Source organism: Tenrec ecaudatus, chromosome 6 (genome assembly GCF_050624435.1).
Source record: "Tenrec ecaudatus isolate mTenEca1 chromosome 6, mTenEca1.hap1, whole genome shotgun sequence".
Classification (NCBI taxonomy): Eukaryota; Metazoa; Chordata; class Mammalia; order Afrosoricida; family Tenrecidae; genus Tenrec; species Tenrec ecaudatus.
Genome location: NC_134535.1, coordinates 164,888,623 through 164,911,973, shown reverse-complemented (window position 1 = coordinate 164,911,973; position 23,351 = coordinate 164,888,623). Strand labels below are relative to the sequence as shown.

At 38.9% G+C, this 23,351-nt stretch overlaps 2 pseudogenes; both read right to left on the bottom strand.

Annotated features, from left to right (window-relative positions):
* LOC142451736 (heterogeneous nuclear ribonucleoprotein H3 pseudogene) overlaps positions 1 to 10,985 on the bottom strand; it is an 85,478-nt pseudogene extending 74,493 nt beyond the window's left edge.
* Positions 10,986 to 22,015: 11,030 nt separating this feature from the next.
* Positions 22,016 to 22,677, bottom strand: LOC142451735 (small ribosomal subunit protein uS5 pseudogene; annotated as a pseudogene).
* Positions 22,678 to 23,351: the final 674 nt, after the last annotated feature.

The window sequence follows — 23,351 nt, the reverse complement described above, 5'->3', positions numbered from 1 at the left end:
TCTATAGGTTCATCAGCCCTGGTTTTATATCAGAAAATGAAAAAAAAAAACTGCTGCAACTTTAAGAGGTTGACCCCCAAAGACATGACTCTCCCGAGATCCCTCCTAATATGTACAATCAAAAAAACAAACAAAACAATACAACTCAAAATGCATTCGATTGTAGATTCCAGATCAGATCCAGCATGCCTCCTAGTGGGGGGATATGCTGACAAGTTTCAACTCAAGTTAGGCTTATGCCTTTGACCTTCCATACTCAACTCACCGATACCTTCTGTTGAATGGTTCCTATCCTTCTGTCCCTCAATTGTGGACAGAGGGAGTTCACCGGAGGTTTGCTTCCTGTGTGAATCTTGGACTCTCACTGCCATCCATAGCCTTCTGCACACCAGATTATCAGACTTTAGGCTCTGATATTAATCCCTCCTTCGACTACAGATTAGGTGCTTCACCATCCTTTGGTGACTGATGATGGTGTGCTTTTTCCATGTGGGCTTAGTTGACATCTCTCTTAAATGTATGCTTTTTTTGGAAACAAGCATTTAAGACCCCTAGATGCTATGTTATCTGATAGCCGGGCACCATCTAATTTCTTCACATTTTGCTAGAGCACCTGTTGGAGGATTTTTTTTAATGTGGAGTTTGTTAATAAATGTGGACTTTTCAATCCCTTCACTATTGATATACACATGTATTGAACAGAGAAAATCATTAGTAGCTAACAGCTTCTATCATTAAAAAAGCACAAACAAGAATGTTTCTGGATATTGTATTCTCTGAAAGAACATGTCAGTCAGTAAGAAACTGATAGTCAGTTATAGTTTCTTTGTATTTTTGGTCACAGGCCAGTTACTCATCAGCCTTATTTATACCTTACTCTGGCATAAACACACACATATCTGAAATCATACAACTGTTAAGCATAAAAATGCAAAGCATTCAAGGACAACAAAACTAAGACATCATCTTTTGGAAATGAGTCAATTCAGATTTAGAAGGTTAATAACATGAATAAAAATGGTGAACAGACAGAGAAGTAAGCCTACTACCAGTATGTTGTACAAGGCCCACCAGTTTTTATTATTGCTTTTATTATGGAGATGTCTGTAATATGCCAAGACAGTGGTCAATAGGCGTTTTACCTCCAATGTTTTCCTCTGTGCTTTAATTATACAGTAGTCCTCTGTATCCCTAGAGAATTGGTTCTAGGACCCTTGTGAATTTCAAATTCTATTGATGCTCATGTCTCTTACATAAGAGAGCATGGTGTTTGGATCTAACCTAAGGACACCCTCCCACGGCTCTTAAGTCATCACTAAATCACTTATAATAATTAATACAATGTAAATGCTTTGTGCTCTCTCTCTCGGTTCTTAGGGGGTTGCTTTCAGCTTTAATGGTGGGTTTGGAAGTTGTTTTCTGAATACTTCAGATCTGTGGTTTGCTGCATCTGGGGATGCAGGAGAACCTGTAGATGCAGAGGACCAGCCATAGTCGTATGTCTGGCTACAGCTCTCAATGTGAATACAGTGGGTATTCAACAAATGTATTTTGAGTTCTATGGGTAAAGTCAATATTGCCATCAACAGTTTAAAAATCATGGTGTTTATTTGAGAAAGGACAGATAGGCCCTGATCAATCAAGTATCAAATTCAAAAGCAAACGTTTTGTCAGCTTTTTAGTAATGCAAATGACCACGGCCCTTTCTGCTTAGACAATAAGACCTTCACAAGGAGATGTTTGAGGGTCTGATTGGGAGGAGTTGGTTGCAATGGCCATGAAAACTACCAGAGTTTTTCACAAGGACAGCGATCGGGAGCACTTAGCTTAAACCAAGACCTTAATATTCTCTATGATCCAGAAGGTTATCCATATTTGGGCAGAGTCCTCATCCCACTTGAAGATAGGCAAATAAATAACTGTGGTGATATCTTTTGTAACTGACTAGGTTCATCCATAAATGAGCCTGTTATGGACTGAATTACGTTCACCAAAAAGAGTGCTGAGGTTCTAAACTCTGTACCTGTGAATGTGATCTTGCTTTGTTTTTGTTAACAGTTAATGAGTTCATACACTGATCATAATCTTTTCTGAGTGATGTCTTATAAAAGGATAGAAGAGGCATACAAAGGGATTGCACACACAGGAGAAAGATATCATGTGATGGCAGAGTTGGCAAAAAAACACCAACGGTCATTGGCAGACTCTAAGAAAGAAACCGGATCCACTCCTTCCTCAAAGCCCTCAGAAGGAAATTGACACTGTCAACACACTACTACTGTGTACTTCTGGTCTTCATAACTGTGAGAAAATGAATTTCTTTTTATTATTAACTATGTTATTCGGGGCTCTTACATCTCTTATCACAATCCATACATTCATTCATTGTGTCAAACACATTTGTACATATATTGCCATCATCATTTTCAAAGCATTTTCTTTCTACTTGAACCCTTGGTATTAGGTCCTCATTTTCTCCCTCCCTCCCTACCTCCCTCACGCTTTTTCCCCTATGAACCCTTGATAAATAGTAGATTAGTATTTTTGTATATTATATTGTCCTCTGTCACCCTTCACCCACTTTTCTGTTATTCGTCCCCCTGAGAGGGGGTTATATGTAGATTCTTGTGACCAATTCTGAATTTTTATTCTTTAAACCCATTCATTTTGTGGTATTTTGTTATGTTCAGCCTAAGCGATGAACATAGAACTTTTTTTGAGTCAGGAATTTATCTTGTCTGCCCTAAAGTAATACAAAACCCTCTCAACTTAGTTTCCTGCTAGCTGTCCTCCAGTCATCCAGGCTTCACCATATCTGTCTTTCATATATACACTGAACTCACCACACTTGCTTATTGGCGCCAAAGTGTCTCCATTTCCAACAGAGCTGACTTGTTAACATGCTAGACACTTGTTAACTAATCTAAGCTATTAGCATCAATCTCTGTTGTAACCCATACACACTTACAAAATGAAAAGCAGTTGCCATCAAGTTGACTCTGACGCATGGCGAGCCACTGATGCCAGAGTAAACGTGTGCTGCACAGGGTTTTCCAAGTCTGCTTTCTTACATGTAGAACTCCCTGCCTTTCTTCAACATGCATCTCGGTAGACTCCAAGCTCTAGTCCTGCAGGTAGCAGACGAGCTCATTGACCATTTGCCTCACCCGCGGCCTCCATGCCCTCTCCAGATCAGCAGATCAGCTGTACTCTTCATTTGTTTGCCAAGTGTCATAACTATTTTTGAATTCAAGTCTTCATGCTGTGCCATTTTTCCCTAGAAGAACTTGTCCCTGAAGAAAATGTCTACTCATTCTTCAACAGCAGAGACAAATCTTGTACTAATTGAATCAAGGCCCGAGTTCACCAGACAGAACGAATCACACTTTTCTTTGTTTCCATAACTCTTGATATGCATCTCCCGTATAGTGAGATACAGTTGCCTGTTGGTCTTCCTGGAGTAATTGTAAAACACTTTTGAATAGACAATTTTTTCATCTTTTCAACAGATATTTAGTCAGTAGTTACTAGTTGCCTGGCAGTATTCCTAGTTCTGAGGATAGAACTGGGAACATATCAAACACAATGTCTACCCTGTAAGAGTTTAGATTTTAATCTGGGGAAAGAAACAATAAACAAAATAAATCGTATACTAGGTGATAAGGGATATGGGAGGAGGGAAGAATTAAGTAGAGAGATAAGAAAAGACTAGGTTAATTTAGATCTGGATGACCAGGAAAGGATTCAGCTGAGAAAGTGAAACCTGAGATAAGATGTGTAGAAGAGGGAAAAGAACACCATACAGATATTCCGGGAAATTACATTACCAGCAGAAAGAACATCAAGTACAATGATCCTGAGATGGTAGCATGCCTGACATCTTTAAGAAACATCAAAGAAGCCAGTATGACAGCAGAGAAGTCCACAAGGACAAGAGTGGCAGAAATAAAATCAAAGAGGCGACGGCAGCCAGTTCGTGTTGGGCCCTAGCACACATTGTACAAGTTTAATTTTTTTTTCCTGAGTGAAAGCAGTGATGTACTTTGAAAACTACCTGCTAACAGCTTCACCATGCTGTTATGTGCTTATGGAATAACTTTCTTTCCCCCAAATAGATATTTTCTATTCAGAGATTTGCTTGTAGTTTGGTAGGTCCAGACAACCAGTATCTGGCGAATGAAAAGTTGTTTTTCTTATGACGTACTCTGCTGTCAACCCAAGCTTGTAAGAAAACTTGCACCCTCTTCACACTCGACAAGACGTAGTCAACCAGTAGGTAACTTCAAGCCATAGAGAATGGTGGCTCCACCCGAGGTCCATGGATGACGATGTAGAACAAAGCACCGCCACCCCGTCATATGGTCTGTGACGTAAATATATAATAAATATCTATTACACTAAACGAATGAGATTTTGAAAACTTTTTCGTGATTGTGTAGTTTACTGGGTAAATAACCTTTACAATTCAACAATGTTAGTCAACTGGAGACTACTGTATGAAAGGACTTCAAAATTTTCATGGAAAAAAAGTATTTAAAAGATTATTGAATTTCTCCATGAACTACGTGAAGCTGTCCCATAACGTATAATATAAGAATGTCTTAGATCAGGCTGATGACAGAGGTAGAAGCAGCCAAAAGCTGGATATCACTTGAAATGAACCAAGGGAAGTAGGGTAACAGGTTACATTATGGAGACTGCCATCAGTAACGTGTCACAAAGTGTGTAAAAAGTGCTGAATGGAAAACTAATTTACCCTGTAAATAGTCACCCAATTCACAATAAACAATTTTAGAAGAACGATCCAATATGATTTGCTGATAGTGTGTGTATGGGATGGGAGAGGAAGAAAGGAGACAGAGATGACTGAAAGGTTTTCAGCTTGAGCGACTGGAAGAAAGGAATGACATTTAACTGAGATAAGGAAGATTCTCAGATAGGGAGCAAGCTTCAGGACAAAACAGCTCAGTTGTGCAAAGGCAACATGGAAGATGCCTATTAAGAGATCAAAGTGCAAATGTAATTTAAGCAGTTAGATACACACAAGAATAATTCAAGGGAGAACTCTGGCAAGAAAACTAAACTTTGAACTTGTCAGCATATTATTTAAACCAAAAGATTGCATGAGATCTCCAAGGAAGCTGATGTAGACGGTAGGGAGGGGGAGGGGAGAGGCCAAGTACTGAGCTCTGAGGATTCAATTTTTGAAGGTCAGGCAGAGAAGAAGAAACCAGGCAGGTAAATTGGAAAGGAATAGCAAGGTCAGAGGAAATCAAAACAGAAGACAGACCAAGTGGGGGGAAAAGGAGCTTCAAAAAGGATAATAAAATGCATCAGTAGCCACTGACATGCCATGTTTTACTCTTTAGCTTAGGACCTGCCACACAATGAAACCAGCAGATGTGTATGTTTTAGGGTGACTTAAACAATAACTATAAATCTGTTTCCATCGGTGAGATCACTGAGAAAACAACACACGAGGGACACAATAGGCAAAGATAACGCTTAATTCAGATTACAATGAAAAAGCTTAAAAGCTTTCTAAGCTTTTTCACTTAAAAAGCTTTCCCCTAGGTAGCATGTCATCACTCAATCACCAGCAGCAAGATGATTTTGATTATGTAGGAGGCACATTTGTGAAAAGTTTAATGATTCATGAAATTTCTCAATTTTAAACACTGCCATTTGCAATCTCAGACTTTTTTAGTTATGTATGATATTTTAATTTTTTTAAATATAGCTGTTGTTTCTTAAGGGGTAAAGGTTGTTTCTTAAAGGGAAATCCATTTGAAGTAAGTAATTACTTCACTTATATCCCATTCTTCCCTGACAAGGAAATTAAGTTACCTTTACACTGCCATTTTCCACTTCTTCAAGGGGCTCTTTAAAATTTGAAAATAGGATGATGAATTTTACAGTTAAAGAGCAATATAATTATAGAAACTTTTTGACTCCCCAGGGCTAAGAAAAGTTATTAAAATTTTTGAATTCTTGATAATTGATTTGTGTGTGGAAATAAAGAGGAACAATAGTAGTTGGAAAACAGGGACTTAATGAAGCTAGAGATTGCATGAAAGAACTTTGCAAGACCAAAGACTTGTTAAAAAATACGTTTTTTGCAGTAATACAAAAGATGACTTACTATCCACCTGGGCTTCTCCAGATGGAAGACACAGAAATCTAATTGACTGCATCTGTGGGAAGAGAAAATGGAGCATCTCAATATCAGCAGCTAAAGGCAACCCAGGGCCGACTGTGGAATAGACCATCAATTGCTCATTTGTAAGTTCAGGATAAATCTAAAGAGAATTAAAATCAGTCCACAAGAGCAAAAAATATGACCTTGAATATAAACCACCTGAATTTGAAAAACTGATTTGACCCACTCACCACTTGTGGTAGTTATAGAATCATTTGTTAATTTGAGGATTAAAAGTGTAGGGGTGGCATCTATGCTGTTAATCAGGATATGGCCCATGAGATCTGTGTGTGTGGACATGGCCTTCCCCTAAGGATTCTGGGAACTGCTGAAATTTCCTCCTTGGAGGTGAGAGACTCTCTGCTCACACCCTGGAAGACATAGCAGCTCACAAGACACATAGATCCACCCTGCTGCAGCCCTGGGTGCTGGAAAAGCCATGCAGAGACCCTTGGCAGTGTTGAAATATTTCCAATGCCACTGGATCCAAGGGCTTTCTATCCACTGTGAGCTTCTGCATTCAGTCATTGCATGCGTTTTGTGAGGACTTTATAGATTGGTATTGGACATATGGGCTAATATTGGACTTATGGACTTTATCTGGACTGGGCTGGGATGTTTTCTCAATGTTCAATTGCTCTTGTATATAAATCTATTTCTTATACACATATGTGTGTCCATGGATTTGTTTCTCTAGTCTACCCAGATTAACACACCACTAATGACAGAACACCCGAGGAAGTGTGGGAGGACATCGAGAACATCACTCACAAAGAAAGTAAAAGGTCATTTAAAAGATAGGAAAGAAAGAATCACAGTGTATGTCAGAAGTGTACATCTGAAACTTGCTCAATCATAGAATAGCTGCGGCAAATGGAAGCAAATGCAAGAAAGGATGAAGTCAAAGACCCGAAGAGAAAATTTCAAAGGTCAGCCTGAAAAGACAAAGCCAAATATTACCATTAAACTTGTAAAACTCTAGTATTAAAAAACCAAAGGGGAAGGATTCACTCAGCATATCTTAAACTAAAAGAGCTGAAGAAATAAATTCAAGCCTTGAGTGGCGATATTGAAAGATTCTATGGGCAAAATATTGAAATACGCTTACTTGCTGCCATTGACTCAATGGTGACTCAGCAGACACCCTGGGGTTTCAGAGACTGTAACTGTATAATGGGAGTAGAAAGTCCCATCTTTCTCCTGAGGTGCTGCTGATGGTTTCCAACTGATGAAGGGAGCACTAAAAGATAGAAAGAATACAGAGTCACCAAAAAGAAGTGGTTGACATTCCACCATTTCAGGAGGTAGCATATGAGTAAGAACCAATCATGATGAAGGAAACAATTCAAGTTTCCCTGAAGGCATTGGCCAAGAACGAAGCTCTGACAATTGATGTAATACCAAATGAAACATTTCAACCAGCTCATGAAGCACTGGAAGCACTTACCCATCTATGCTAGGACATTTGGAATACAGCTACTTGGCCAAGTGACTGGAAGAGATCCATTCATAAAAGGAGACCCAACAGAGTGTTCGATACCATTATTATAATGTTCAAGCAAAATTTTGATTAAGATCATTTGCAGCCCTACATTGATAGAGAGTTGTCAGATTCACGCTGAATTCAGAAGAGGACATGGAATAAGATATCTCACTGCTCCTGTCAGATGGATCTTGACTAAAAGAAGAGATGTTTACTTGTATTTCCTTGACTATGCAAAGGTGTTGGCATGTGTGCATCATAAACTATGGGTAGCCTTGAGAAGAATGGGAATTCCAGAACACTTCATTGTGTTCATGAAGAACTAGTACATGGTTCAAGAAGCAATGGTGCAAACAAAACAAGGGAATGTTGTAGGATTTAAAATCAGGAAAGGTGTATGCCGGGGTTATATCCTCTCACCATGCTTGTTCCATCTGTGCGCTGAGCAAGTCATCAGAGAAGGTGGATTATATGAGGAAGAATGTGGCATTAGGATAAGAGGAAGGCTTATTAACAACCTTTGATGGGCAGATAACACAACTTTGCTTGCTGAAAGTAAGGAGGACTTGAAGCTCTTGCAGATGAAGATCAAGGATTGCAGCCTCCAAGGTGGATTACAACTCAATGTGAAGATCAATACCCTCACAATTGGACCAGTAGGCAACAGGTCAAAATTGTCAAAGATGTGTCTTGCTTGGGTCCACAATCATTGATCACAGAGGCTGTAGTCAAGAGATCAAAAGACAAGTTGCGTTGGGTAAATTTGCTGCACAAGACCTCTTCAGGGTCTTGAAAAGCAAGGCTATTACTTTGAGGATTAAAGTGTGCCTGACGCAAGCCATAGTATTTTCAACTGCCTCATATGAATGTGAAAAGTGGACAATGAATAAAGAAGACAGAGGAGAATTGATTAATTTGAACTGTGGTGCTGGAAAAGAAGATTGAAAAGATATGGACTGCTGAAAGGACAAACCAATCTGTCTTGGAAGAAATGTGGCCAGATGCTTCTTAAAGGCAAGCATGGTGAAACTTTGTCTTACACACGTTGACATGCTATTAGGAGGGAGCAGTCCCTGGAGAAGGACGTCCTTTTAGGTAGGGTAGAGGGACAGTGAAGGAAAGGAAGACCCTAAAGGGGATGGATGGTCACCGGGGCTGTAATAATGGGCTCAGTTGTGCGCACGGTACAGGACCAGGCAGTGCTTCCTTCTGTTGTGCATAAGGTTGCTTTGGGTCCGAACTGACTAGCTAGCATGTAACAACAGGGTCTTCATTGGCTGAATTTTGGAAGTAGAACACTAGGTGTTTCTTCCTTATCTTAGACTGGATTCTCCACTGAAACCTGATTAGAATTTAATAAGCCCCAAGCCTCCAGGGACAAATAAATAGTGGATGCTCAGGAGCTACATTGTTCAAGAATCAGACCCAACCCTTTCATGTGGACAAAATGCTACCCAGAACCACCAATGTCTCTGCTCCTGCTAGGTAACTGTTTTCCTTATTGCTTATAGCTGCCTGGATCTCATGATGCTCTTGCACCACAACGGCGGAAGAGATATGCTAAATTAGCATTTCCCCTTGTGGTGTTTTAGAAACCTATCGCTAAAGATCATTAGGTCATTGGAATGTTGTTGTAATTATTTTTTAATTTTATGCTCCTTTAGTCCTTGTCGCACAAGTTTACTATTTGACTTGATGAGCAAAGCTGACACCAAAGTAGAAAAACCAAGTTTTTATAACCTGCCATGTGACAATTGTCACCCAATTTGATGTACATTGTAATCCCATTTGATAATATGAACTCATCTGAAAGTTGAGCTTTTTAAAATGTATAATTAAAAAGTACTTTTCTTTTTCTAAATCATTTTATTGGGGGCTCATACAACTCTTATCACAATCTATATATATATCCATGTGTCAAGCAATTTGATAAAGTACATTTTTATAACTGCTACAACTCTGGGAAGAGTACAAAGTTACACTGCAAAATATCTGCTTATTCATGATCTTCTGTATTGTTCTCAATTTTCCAGCATCATTTCTGTTCAGTAATTTAATAATTGCTTACTTAAGCCTTGTGTATTATTTTAAAACTAAAGCCAAACATATACCCATGCTCATTCCACAACGCAAACTTGCTCTCTGGTCTCTGGTTTATTTTCTGTCCAGAAATTTTAAGTAATGTTTATTAAAATAACATGTTTTGTCGGAACTTTAGCCTGATAAATCACCATGCCTGAAAAATGAATGCAGAAGAAACCAACTTTTAAGAGCATTACAAAATGATGCAAGGTGGGCTATTTAATTCAAAAAGAATATTAATTTCTTCCAGAATGATACATGAGACATAAATTAAAATTGCCCCTATTTATGAACAAACATCGGACAGCAAATATATGTAGTCTTAATAAATTAGTAGTAAAAGTGATGTAAAAATACAAGTAAAATGAGTTTCCTAGAAATACGTCAAGTTAGACAGACTTAAAATAAATAATGCCTATTTCACTGGCATATGTATTTTATTTTACTACTTAGAGAAGTCTTAAGCCAGGCCTTTAGAGAGTTAGGGAACAATTAAAACTAGCACTGTTGGCCATTGGAGATTAGGAACTCTAGTACTCATCCTTAATTGGCAATATCACATGATCTGAAACTTAGAGATGTGAACTATGAATTCAAAGTAGGCATTCAATTCCAAAGCATTGACAGTAACTGATTTGTTGAATGCCCAGTTTAAAGTTGGAAGAACTTGAATAATCATACATTCAAAACTCTCTATCTGCAAGATGTCATTTTCAGAATACTATTTCATCCACCCAGAGAAAGGAAAGATGTACTGCCATTGAGTAACTCTACTCTTAGCTACTCTAGAGTACAGAGCTGAAGCACCCCTTGGGGGTTTAAAAAACTTTACATCTTTATGAGAGTAGACCCTCAGCTTTCTCCTCTGGAGAAGCTGGTGTGTTGGAACCAGTCCTCTGGTTAGCAGTTCAATACATAACTCACGAGAGGATTACTATGAGTCGGATTCAATTCGCTTGCAGTTAGTTTCAAGTTTATAGGAAATAAATGACTTGTTCTTTTTTCTTCTGATGTCACAAGAGGCTCAGCTTATTCTCTTCACCGCCACTAAATTCTGCTTTGAAAGTCTGGCATCATTTTGAGATGGAGATGCAATTTGTAATGTGAACTGTTAAAACATACTCTGCACAGTATAATTTCCTGTTCAACATTACACACTTTCAGTTTCATTGCAATCTCATTGGCCTTCAGATTGGATGCAGATGTCAGAGATACAGTCATGAATCACCGAAACAAAGCTCTCCAGGACTTTCTGGTATGTTTTGTGTTTATAGATTTTCTTTTTACATCTTTCACAGTTTAAAGCAGCTTTATATCTTAGCTATGTAATGACCAAGAGATAGTTGTCAAAAGAAGAATTTAAACATTCGTGGACATAGCATCATTTATTTTTAATGTACCCATCCATCCCATGCCACTCCATTTTCTGACAGTACAGCAGACTTTGCCTCATAATCATCTTCTCTTTAGAAACAAATTAAAATATTAAGTAAAAGGTATATTTAAATTTCACATACCAAGAGCTAATAAGTAAGAAATATGTCAAAATTGGAATGAAAGCAGGAACCCAGAAAGGCAAGCATAACACTTGTGGAAAAAATTTACTTTAATCAAGGCAATTTCCAAACTTAGGATGCTTAAGTATTTGTCGTCTTGGCTTTACCAAGTGCAAGCCATAGAAAATAATGTCCAAACATACCCACAGTGAAGAGTTTAATCAAAGAAAAGAAGGGGGCAAATGCACAAGCAATATTTTTTAAAGTATCTGAAATTTTCTAGAACTTATAGAAGACAACTTTTAATATTGTCAGAAGTTTTAGTAAAACTCATGTAGACTAAAGAAAAAATAAATGTACATTACAGTATACTTCCCAAAAATAAGAAACTAAAGATAGAGTTTTATTAACCAAATCAAAACAAATCTACTGCGATAAAGTCAATTCCAATTCATAAACATTCTACAGGTGAATAGAATTGCCCATAGGATTTCCACGGCTGTAAATCTTTACAAAGCACACTGCCACAGCTTTCTCCGGTAGAGTGGCAGGTGGATTTGTAGCAATGGTCTTTTGGGCTGCAGCCAAGCACGTAACCACTAAGACACTAAGGCTCTTAAAGTCCTAAATAGCGTCAGGTGAGAAACGATCATCATATTGACAGCTGACAATCGTAGCAATGGAAACATGAAAGCAATGGAGTAATATAAAGGGGAAATAAATTCATTGTCAGGATTGTATACACAAAGAAAAAATATTTTCATTAATGTTACACCGGTATGATCGCATTAAAAAAACTGCCTCCATTTAACGTGCAAAATTAAACAAGCTTTGCAATGTAATTACTACAACAGTGAAAGTACTTCCATGAGCAAAATATTTTTCTATCACTCTAAAGTTCCTTCAAATCCATTTGCAATATATCAAACAACCACTGATATCTTTTGCTGGCATGTATTAGTTTGAATTTCTATATTTTTACATGAATATGATCATATGATATCTACTTTATTAGATCTAGCTATCTTCACCGAGCAAATACTCACTCATCATGTATCAACTTGGTTAAGGTTCACAGACCAGGTCTTTTTGCTACAGAGAGCGTTATGTGAACATGTAGGAATGGCCACATCAGACCACAAACCAGAGGGTGACTACATCATTAAGTAACTGTGAAACCTGGCCCAGCCAAGTTAACAGGTAACTTTAACCATCAGAGCCAGCACTGCTCTTGCCTGACCCTTCAGTTTTCATTACTGCCAGCTATCTGTCATTAATGCACGAAATATTCTGATAGTGTTTCACTGTTGTTGTAAGTGCAAAATATAGAATGACAAGAAAGCAAGTTAGGACTAGGTGTAATAATTTTGAGGTTCATCAATTTTTTACCTTGTATATAGAGTATGCATAACATCATTCTTAATTTCTGGGTAATATTAAATTGTATATATATACACCATGTATTATTTATTGACCGAAATTAAGTTGTTCTTATTTGGGACTACTGCTAATAAAACTATTCTAAACATTCACCATGGCTTATCCAACTGTTTTTCCTTTCATGTCTACAGGGAAATGTGCAGGATATATGGTAGGTGAATCCTTATTGTTTTATTTACATAGTTCTTTTGTAACAGAAATTCCACAAGTGGATGACTTTGACAATCAGGAACTTATAGTTTAAGAGGCCAGAGCTCTAAATTAAAGGCATCAGGTCTAGGGGAAAGTTTTTGTCTCCTCCAATGTCTGTGAGCCGAGCATTTTCTTGAAAATTTTTATCAGTCTTTCCCTCTAGGAGGTTCTCATGAACCCTGGGTCTAAAGAAGGTGCTCAGCTCCCAGCTCTCTCTCCTGGAGACAGTGAAGTCCCTGTATTCTCTGCTTACCTCTCCCTCTTGTGAGATGAAAGGTGTAATTCAAGCAAGGACAGAATTAAGAAAGGATGGTGACATAAGCCAGGGCTGAACTTCCTGTGCACGCTCTTGTAAGGGGGTAACCAAGATAAACCCATAGTGATCCTGTTTCATCAACATATAGAGTTTGGGATTCACAACACATCATAAAATAGAGGATAATTACTGCAGATCACAAAATAGAAGAAGCCAGTACTTGGGATCACGGCCTAGCCAAAGTTGACACACATTTTAGGGGTATGATTAAATTTAAGGTACTTATTAATTAAGTGATCATTTCCCAAAGTGCTTGTATAATATTATATTCTAAGAATGAGCATATTAGAACTGTAGTTACTTCACAGCCTAGCCACTATTATATTCTCAATAATATTGGTACCTATATCCAAATGATATATAGCATTATTGTGGTTTTGATTTCCTTTTTACTCTAACTAATAATGTTGATATTATTTTTATTGACCATTCTTTTGTAAAATTCCTGGTTTAATTATTTTCCTGTTTTAAAATTAGGTCATTTGTTTTAATGTTTAATTAAAAGGGCATATATATTCTAGACACAAGTCTTGTCATCTCTATATATGTACATATATGTATTACAAATATTTTATTCCATTTTATAGCTTGTCCTTTCATTTTCTTAGTACTGTCTACTGATGTGAAAAACATTTTATTTTTGATAAGGTCTAAATTTTCAACATTTCCTTTTATGGTTTATGCTCCTTGGGTCAGTATCTAAGAAAAATGTTCTATTCAGAGGAGCAATGATTTTTTCCTGTTTTCTTCTATAAATTTAATATTTTTTAATTTTTACACTTTGGTTTATAAGCTACTTCAAGCTAATTTTTATGTATGTTGAGGTTAGGAATGATGTTCACATTTTTCAAATGAAAATTATTTATTTATTTATTCCAACACCACTTTTCAAGATTTTTCTTTCACCACTAAATTACTTTAGCAATTTTGATGAAGATATATTTATCACCTAATAGATGACAAATCCTTCACCTAAAATATTATCTTTATTCATTTTGTTTTATTAGTCTTCCAAAATTAGTCCTCCAAAATTTTCTTTTTAAAAGACCATTCTGAGTATTTTCATCCCAATACAAACTTTAAAATCAGCTTATATTAAAAAGGCTGATGGAATTTATATTGGGATACCACTAAATCTAAACATCAACATGGAAAGTACTAATATTTTATTTTTAGTCAAACTTCCAACCTGTGAAAGAACACACTTCTCAGGTAGTGAGTTGTGGCTTTCTCTAAGCACTCCCAGATGTCTGCAAGCAAATTTGCATGGGTGTCTAAAATACATTCCAAAATATTTCTTACTTTAGAATTCCAAATGAAAATTTTATTAAAGAATGATAAGATCATTTTAAACAATAATTACAGGTTTCCATTTGAGATTTTCCAAAGAACCATCTACAGAATGTATTTCTTGGGGTAACACCAAGGTCAGTTGGCATACTATAGTTCATAAAGACAAGATTCTACACCCTCATTTAGTGACTAATAACTAGAATCTTAAAAGCATGTGAGCTGTCATCTAAGGTACAACTATTGGTTTCTTACTGTTCAGAGGAAAGAACAAGGGCAAAAAACTCAAATCAACAACATGATAACAATAGTCCAGTGGTCTAACGAACCATACAAACAACTGTCTTCACAACCCAGAGACCAGAAGAACTAGGTGGTGCCTGGCTACAACTACTAACTTCTCTGAAAAGGATCTCATCAGAAGTTATGGACAGAGTAGGAGAAAGATATTGAACAAAAGTTAATAAAGGAGTTTGAACATTGACAGACCCATGTGGGGTTTCAGAACGTTTGAATCTCTATTAATTTCCCCAAATTCACTAAGAGTCCGTAATTTTCCACACATAGCAACCCTATAAGACAGAGTGGGAGTTCTGTAGGTTTCTGTGGCTGTAAATCTTTATAGGAACAGAAAGACACGACTTTCTCTTGCAGCGTGGCTGGTGGGCTCAAAGAACTGACCTAAAGCTTAGCAGTGAAACACATAACCCAATATGTCATCAGGGCTCCTTATTTACTGTACAGCAAGCAACTCTTATTTCTGCACCCTATTTAAGATAACAAATTGGAACAGCTTGCTATTCAGTTCATCATAAAGATGAAGTGATACTTGGGGAAAATTCCAAGTTCATGTAATTGGCACTGTTCCAATCTCTATAGATCAAAGGACGCCATGCGATGTCTAACGTGGCTTAAACAGTTAATACAAACAAACTACTTTAAATAAAGCCAGTGTGAACTTCCTCTAGCTCAGCTAACACTACATTAAAATATCCTGAATTTTTATGTGCTGCAGATTGAAGAAAGGTATATGGAATATGTTTTGTATCTCAAAACCTAGAGTTTAGAGGGAAAACTGATGCCATGGTTCTTTTTTTTTTTTTTTCAATCAACTAGTCAAATAGGCCCAGAAATAAGTCTAAAATGTAAGGTACAGAACTGTGTGTTGGCCGGTGTAATCAAGTCAAGGACAAAGTTCAGAGAGGGAAGAATGCAAACAGAAAACACAAGCAGAAAGTGGGAAAAGGGATGGTACATTGAGGGGATTCCAAGCGATGTGTTGAATCAGAATGTGCATGGATTTTGAATGGAGAACCATATTTACTCTGTAAACTGTCACCTGATTGACAATAAAAAGATATCAATTTTTAAACATAAAACGATGAATGTATAAAGTTCTCCTGGAAGGGTTATCTGAGGGGAAGGATAAATGATTACATGAAAGGATGAGAAGATATGGACAATGATTGCACACCTGTAACTATAAGGATCTCTTAGGGAATCTTGAAAAAGGTAAAATCACAGAATACAACAGACAGAAGAAGTGACATGTATGAGAAGACATCAAAATGTTTGTAGAAAATAGAATAAAAGGTCATGGAATTTTTCTACAAAATTTGTGAAGTCCTGTCGAATGTCTCCCCATATTCCTTTGGTATCTGTCACATGGTCATAGATGAATATAAGGAAAATTTGGGAAATACATAGCCTACAATACATCCAGAAGCAAGAGAAACTGACATCTGAGGAATAGATAGCCATCTCAGTCACTGCATTTAATCCAGGAACAAGATTACTTGTGTCCATATTTCTCTATTATACCAAGGGATAGTAAAGATGATTCTTAATATTAGTCATTGAAAAGTCAACTATGCAGTTTACAATTCTAAGGGGAAAACAAAAGCACAAAAATAGAGAATATAATTTATGAAGTAAAAATGAGATGAGATAGAGCATTTAAATTAAATGCAATGAAGAAAAAAAAAGAGAGAAGTGTAATGGGGGAATAGGGCACCGACCCACCCAAGGGAAGGGTATTGTTTGTGTCTCCACAGGGAAAGAGGGACCACACTTAAATCCAGTGTTCTGGGATGTGAATGCAGCTTGCCGGCATGGAGTGGGGAGCCAGTGGAAGTGCCTGAGGGCATGGCGCCTATACCAGCTATGTGAACAACTGCACGTCCCCCTGGAAGAACTTCCTTTAGAGGACAGCACTGAAACTGCAGCTAGGGGAGAGGGACATGTCTGAGCAGAGCACACGGGAGCAAAGGAATGGGGAGGAAGAGAGAGTGGAGCACATTCTTGTCCACCAGGTCAGAAGGACTATATCCTCGCTCTGAACAGCCAATGCACAGAATGGACCATATGACTGATCCCATTATGACACCTGCCATCCCTCACTTGCCCAGGACCCTATGGGGGACAACATTGGAGACTCAGTGTCTGAACTGGTCTGGACTGACCCCGTGACACCACTGGTCCAGACTGACCCCATGACACCACAAAGGCAAAGCACAAAAGGCATGGGACAGAACAATGGGGGAGAGGGGGAGCAGAGCAGGGAGCTCCTGAAGGAGTACAAAGGACAGACTCTGGAGCCAGAGCCGGGTACCCCATCAGACTTGACTGGAGGACATGCTTAGAAGTCAGATATCACACCTTGATCTATTCACAGGTTTTTCTTTCTTTTAAAAATTTTTTCTCCTAATTAATTTATTCTTTTATGGGTCATTAGTTTTTTTTGTTGCCATTGCTGTGTTCTCATTCATCACCTGTCTTGATTTGTCTTGTCTTTTGGTGCATATTATTATCTCTACAGATCTATCTATATAAGATAGGCTGGATGAACACTCTGGAGGAGAAAACAAGACCAGTGATTCCTGGGGGACAGGGGAGAAGGAGAGGTGGGGGTAAGGACATGGTGTTGACCAACCCAGGGACAGGGGCGCAACAAGTGATCTAAAATCAGTGGCAAGGAGGGTGTGGGAGGCCTGGTAGGGATTCCGCAAAGGCAATGTAACTGAGAGAAATTACTGAAACCCAAATGAAGGCTGAGCATGATAGTGGGACAAGAGGAAAGTAAAAGGAAATAGAGGAAAGAACTAGGTGACAAAGCATATGTTTAGAGGTCTAAATACAGGCATGTACATATATAAATATATTTATATAGGATGGTGGGGAAATAGAACTGTGTACATATAGTTATAGGTTTAGTATTAAGGCAGTGAATGTACATTGGACCTCCACTCAAGTACTTACTCAATGCAAGAACACGTTGTTCTATTAAATTGGCATTCCATGATGCACACCTTCCCGATATGATAGCTGAGGACAAATATGTGCATAAGTAAATGTGGTGAAGAAAGCTGATGGTGCCCGGCTATCAAAAGATATAGTGTCTGGGGTCTTAATGGCTTGCAGATAAACAAGTGGCCATCTAGCTCAGAGGCATCAAAGCCCACATGGGAGAAGCACACCAGCCTGTGTGACCACAAGGTGTAGAAGGGACCAGGTATCAGATGTCAAAGAACAAAAATTCTTATCAGTGGGTGTCAGGGGAAGCCAGCCCCTAACACATCATTACGGGTGCGGTAGGCACAATTGTACAGCGATAATAAGTAAGGATCACAGTAAAGTTAGAGAGAGCATGAGAGATAGAAGTGAAATATTGAAATAAATGGAGTCAGACACGATTCATAGTAGCATGCTCACCTCAGCCCCGCTTGATGGTCCACGTGGAGGGAGAGAGAGAGATCTTTAATGCTAGCCTAGGCTTTTTATATTCTCTGGGGACGTGCAATCCCCCTAATTACAGGTGAGGACATACGTCCCAGGAAGGGGCTGTGGTATAATAGGAAGAGGAGGGATTGGGGATATACATGTGACAAGATGGGCGGATCCTAGGTTTAGGATGAAGGCTAACTTTGACCTATTCCCTAGATCTCCATAGGAACCATTATCAGTCGGGTGTAAACCCCACCTACTGGAACCAAATAGATGACTGCAGGCGTCTATTGTCTTTAACAGCAGGGAGTGGGGCCTACTGCAGTCTGGCAACTGATGGGAGGATGCCTGTGAGCATCTGACCTCCCCCCACAAGTGGGTGCCCACCTTTCTGATATGATCACTGAAGACAAATATGTACATAAGCAAATGTGATAAAGAAAGCTGATGGTGCCCGGCTATCTAAAGATAAAGCATCTGGGGTCTTAAAGGCTTGAAGGTAAATGAGCGGCCATCTAGCTCAGAAGCAACAAAGCCCACATGGAAGAAACACACCAGCCTGTGTGACCACCAGGTGTCAAAGGGATCAGGTGTCAGGCATCAAAGAACGAAAAATCATATCATTGTAAATGAGGGTAAGTGCAGAGTGGAGACTCAAAGTCCATTGGCAGTCAACTGTACAACCCCTTACTGGAGGGCTGTTGGGAGATGAACCAGCCAGGGTGCAGGATAGCAAAATGAAACGCCTAACTTTTCTCTAGTTCTTAAATGCTTCCTCTCCCCCCACCCCCACTATCATGATCCCAATTCTACCTTACAAATCTGGCTAGACCAGAGCATGTACACTGGTACAGATAGCAACTGGCAACAGAGGGAATCCAGGACAGATAACCCCTTCAGGACCAGTGGGGAGAATGGCAATGCCTGGAGTGTGGAGGGAATGTGGGGTAGAAAGGGGGAAACAATTACAAGAATCTATATATAAGCTCCTCCCTAGGAAATGGTCAACAGAGAAGGGGGTGAGGGGAGATGTCGGACAGTGTAAGATATGACATAATAATAATAATTTATGAATTATGAAGGATTCATGAGGGAGGGGGCAAGGAAAGGGAGAGGGAAAAATGAGGCACTGATATTAAGGGTTCAAGTAGAACGCAAATATTTTAGAATGATGATGGCAACAAATTTACAAATGTGTTTGACACAATGTATGTATGTATGGATTGTGGTAAGAATTGTATGAGCCCCCAATAAAATGATTTTTTTAAAAGAAAGAAAAAACATTAAAAAATGAGGAGGCACATAAAATCATAAGAGCATGCAAATGTATTAAATATTACTAAAATTATATAGATAAAATAAATCTACAGCCATCAAGTTGATCCTGATATTGGGTCCAGAGACTGTCACTCTTTATGGGGGAAGACAGCCTCATCTTTCTCCCATGGAGTGGCTGGTGGGTTTGAACCACTGATCTTGTGGTTAGCAATCTAATGTCTAACTCCTACTATCACCAGAGCTCCTTAATTTGGACTATTTCCATCTTAAAAACATAGAGCTATAAACTGTGTATTTTTATAAACTATACCTTAGCTATCGGCAGTATATCTAAAATGTAAAATACAGGAAATATACATTTATATGCTAAGCAAATACTAACCAAAGGAAAGGTTTTAAAATTTCATTAACACAAAACAAATAGCTTAACTCATAAATTGAAAGATTCAACACACATGGAAGAAATAACAATTCTAAAGTTATTTATGTAATCAATAGCATAAATTCGATGATAATAAAGCAGAAACTTATGGAAACACAAAGAAAAATGGGAAAATCTATAACACAAGTTTCTTGGAACTCAATAAATAAAACAGGTAACTTGTATAGTCTCAGAAACCCACAGAGGCAGTTCTGCCCTGTACTGTGGTCTCTCTGAGTTTGAATCAACTTGAAGGCAGCGAGTTTTTGTGTGTGTTGGGGGAGGATGGGAAGTGGTAAACTAGCCCAGATGATAAATAGTGTTTCTAGGAAACACAAACAGTATCTGCCACAATGCGTCAGCATCATCCCACTTCATCCTTGAGTCTATAATTCCATCCTGCTGTCTGAACATATTTCCCAACACCACTTGTCAGGATCTCTGCTAAACTTGTGATGATAATGATGTGTATGTGCGTGTGTTTATACAAGATTAGCAGGATAAGCAATCTTATGGAGACAGCAACTGGACCGATGGTTCCTGGGAAGCATGGGAGTGGAGGAGTCAAGCAGGAATCCAACAATGATGGGTACAGGGAAAATATAAGTTCTCTAAAATTGATGGCGAGGAGGGTGTAGCTTTTCTGGTTGTATTTGATTAAGCAAAGTGTATAAGGGCAAACAGAATAGTGGTGTAGGAGGTAAAAATTACATTAATATATGTGTATTTGTTTATATATGCATATATATGCATATGTAACAAGGAAGCAGGTGGACTTTGGGCCTCTACTTAAATCTTAAATTACCACAAGAACAGTTTGTTCTAATAATGTGGTATTGTATGATACTCACCTTCCTGACACAATCACTAGAGACAAAATGAGTAAGTAAGTAAATGTGATGAAGAAAGCCAATGGTGTCTGGCTATTAGAAGATATAGCATCTGGGAACTTAAAGTCATGTAGTTAAGCATACGGCCATCAAGCAGGGAAGCAACAAAGCCCACATGGAAGAAGCACAATAGCCTGTGTGATCATGAGGTGTCAATGCGAATAGGTATCAGAAGGTTAAAAACAAGCAACCAAGTCAGTGTGAAGGGGTGTGGATGTAGCAGAGACCCAAAACCCACCTGTAAGATAATGGGATAGTCCCTCCCAGAAGGGCCACATGGAAGGGATTATAAATCCAGGGTACAGTTTAGCATTGATGAACCACATAGCTATCCTCTAGTTCTTTAATATTTTCTGCCCTTACTATTACTGTTTTTATTTGTTTTACCTCATTAATCATGTTAGATTTATATATGTTATTTTGTATATTTAAGATTGTTCGGTACATGAAAGTCAAGATAGATATCCCATCAGAAAAAGTAACAGAAGCAATGGGTCCCTGAGGGTACAAGAAGAGATGTGGAAGAGACATGTGTGTTAAAGAGAGGAATGGGGAGCTGTTTGCATTGATGACTGTATAACCCCACTCAATGATATCAAATAGCAGAATTGTATGTGAATGGATAAATTGGCTTATGTAAGATATGGCCAAAATAACTATTATAGAAAAAAGGGGGGATAAGAGTTCCCCTGGGGGGAGGGGATAGAGAGGAGCTGATAGCAAGGAGATCAAGAAGAAAGAAAATGTTTTGAAACTGATTGTGGTAGCAAGTGTACAACACTGCTTGATGCGATTGAACAATGCAATGCTATGATATCTGGGAGAATTCCCAATAAAATGATTTTAAAAAGATGACTCACCAATGAAAGCAGCTGGCTTCACCGCTCAGGTGATCCTCCTGAACCATCCAGGCCACATCAGTGCTAGAGATGCCCCTGTGTTGGATTATCATCCTGCCTACATTGCCTGCAAGATTGCTGAGCTCAGAGAGAAGATGGATTGCCCTTCCGGAAGGGCTGAAAGATGGCCCCAAATTCTGGAAGCCTGGTGATGCTGCTATTGTTGACATGGTACCTGGCAAGCCCATGTGTGTGGAAAGATTCTCTATCTTCCTCTGGCTAATTTTGTGGTCCTAGACATGAGACAAACACTTACTGTGGGTTTCATCAAGGTGGTAAATTAAAAGGCTGCTGGAGCTGACCAAGTCACCACATCTGCAGCTTCTTGGGCACAGGGGCTGAGACATGACAGTCCCCCTGGGAGCAGGGATGAGATGCACCAGCACAGTGGCCGGTTACCTTGCAGGGGACCATGGGGCTTGCCGATCTTGTTCCCTCAGTAGCTTCGCCGAATGGGAACAATGGACAGCTTGGCCAGGATGATGGCCCCATGGATGGTGGTGGCGACTTCCTTGAAGCACTGGACAACAAGGCCAACGTGGCCGTTGTAGTCCCTGATGGTGACAAAGGCCTTGAACTTGGTCCGCTGGCTGACTCGGGTCTGCTTCTGCATAGACAGGATCTTTAGCATCTCGTCCTTGAGGGCCCATCCCCAGGAAGAAGTCAATGATCTCAGACTCCCTGTGATGGGCAGGGAGAACAAATCGATCTCCTCCAGGGACTTGATCTTCATGTCCTTAACCAGATCACCCAGCTTGGTGACAGGGAGCCACTCCTTGTGTTCGGTTTTGCCCCCTACCCCCACCCCGCGAGCTCCGCGGCCTCATTCACATCCTCGACCACAGCTGCGACCACGTCCTCGCAAGACGCTGTTGAAGCCTCCATGAAAGCCACCATGAGCTCCCACTCCCGGGCCCCGGGGCCTCCAGGCCCTCCCACTGCACCGGTGCACTGGCGTCATCTGCCATTTGGTGTTTTCTCAGAGAATAAGCCATTAAAACACATTTTAATGAGGAAAAATAAATAAAAGAAACATTCAAAGGAAAGTTCATGAAGACAAAGCCAATAGTATAATGAAATATTCAAGGACCTAGAGTTAGAAAACCAAAAAGGAAAAGTATCCTCTGCATATCTTACACCGAAAAAAATAGAGAGAAAATTCAAGCTTTGAGTTGCAGTACTGAAAGATTCTATGGACAAAATATTGAATGAAGTGTGAAACATCAAAAGATTGAAAGAATACACAGAGTCAAAAAAAATCTAGTAAACATTCCACCATTTCAGAAGGTAGCATATGAGCAAGAATCAATGGTGGTGAAGAAAGAAGTTCAAAGGTCACTGAAAACAGCAAAATTAAAGCTCCAGAAATCGATGAAATAACAAATGAAATTTTCAGCAAACTGATGAAGCACTGGAAGCACTCACGGAAGTTTGGAAGACAGCTGCTTGACCAATCGACTGGAAGCGATCCATTCATAAAAAGGAGACCCAACAAAATGTTCAATACCATTAAAATCACAACGAGACTCCCCTTCTTTTCTATTAGAAATACGATGTTTTCCAAATGGCAATACCAAGAGCTCAAAAATATTCAATCAAGACTCAACTCCATTGTTGGCAGAAATGTAAAATAGTACCTCAA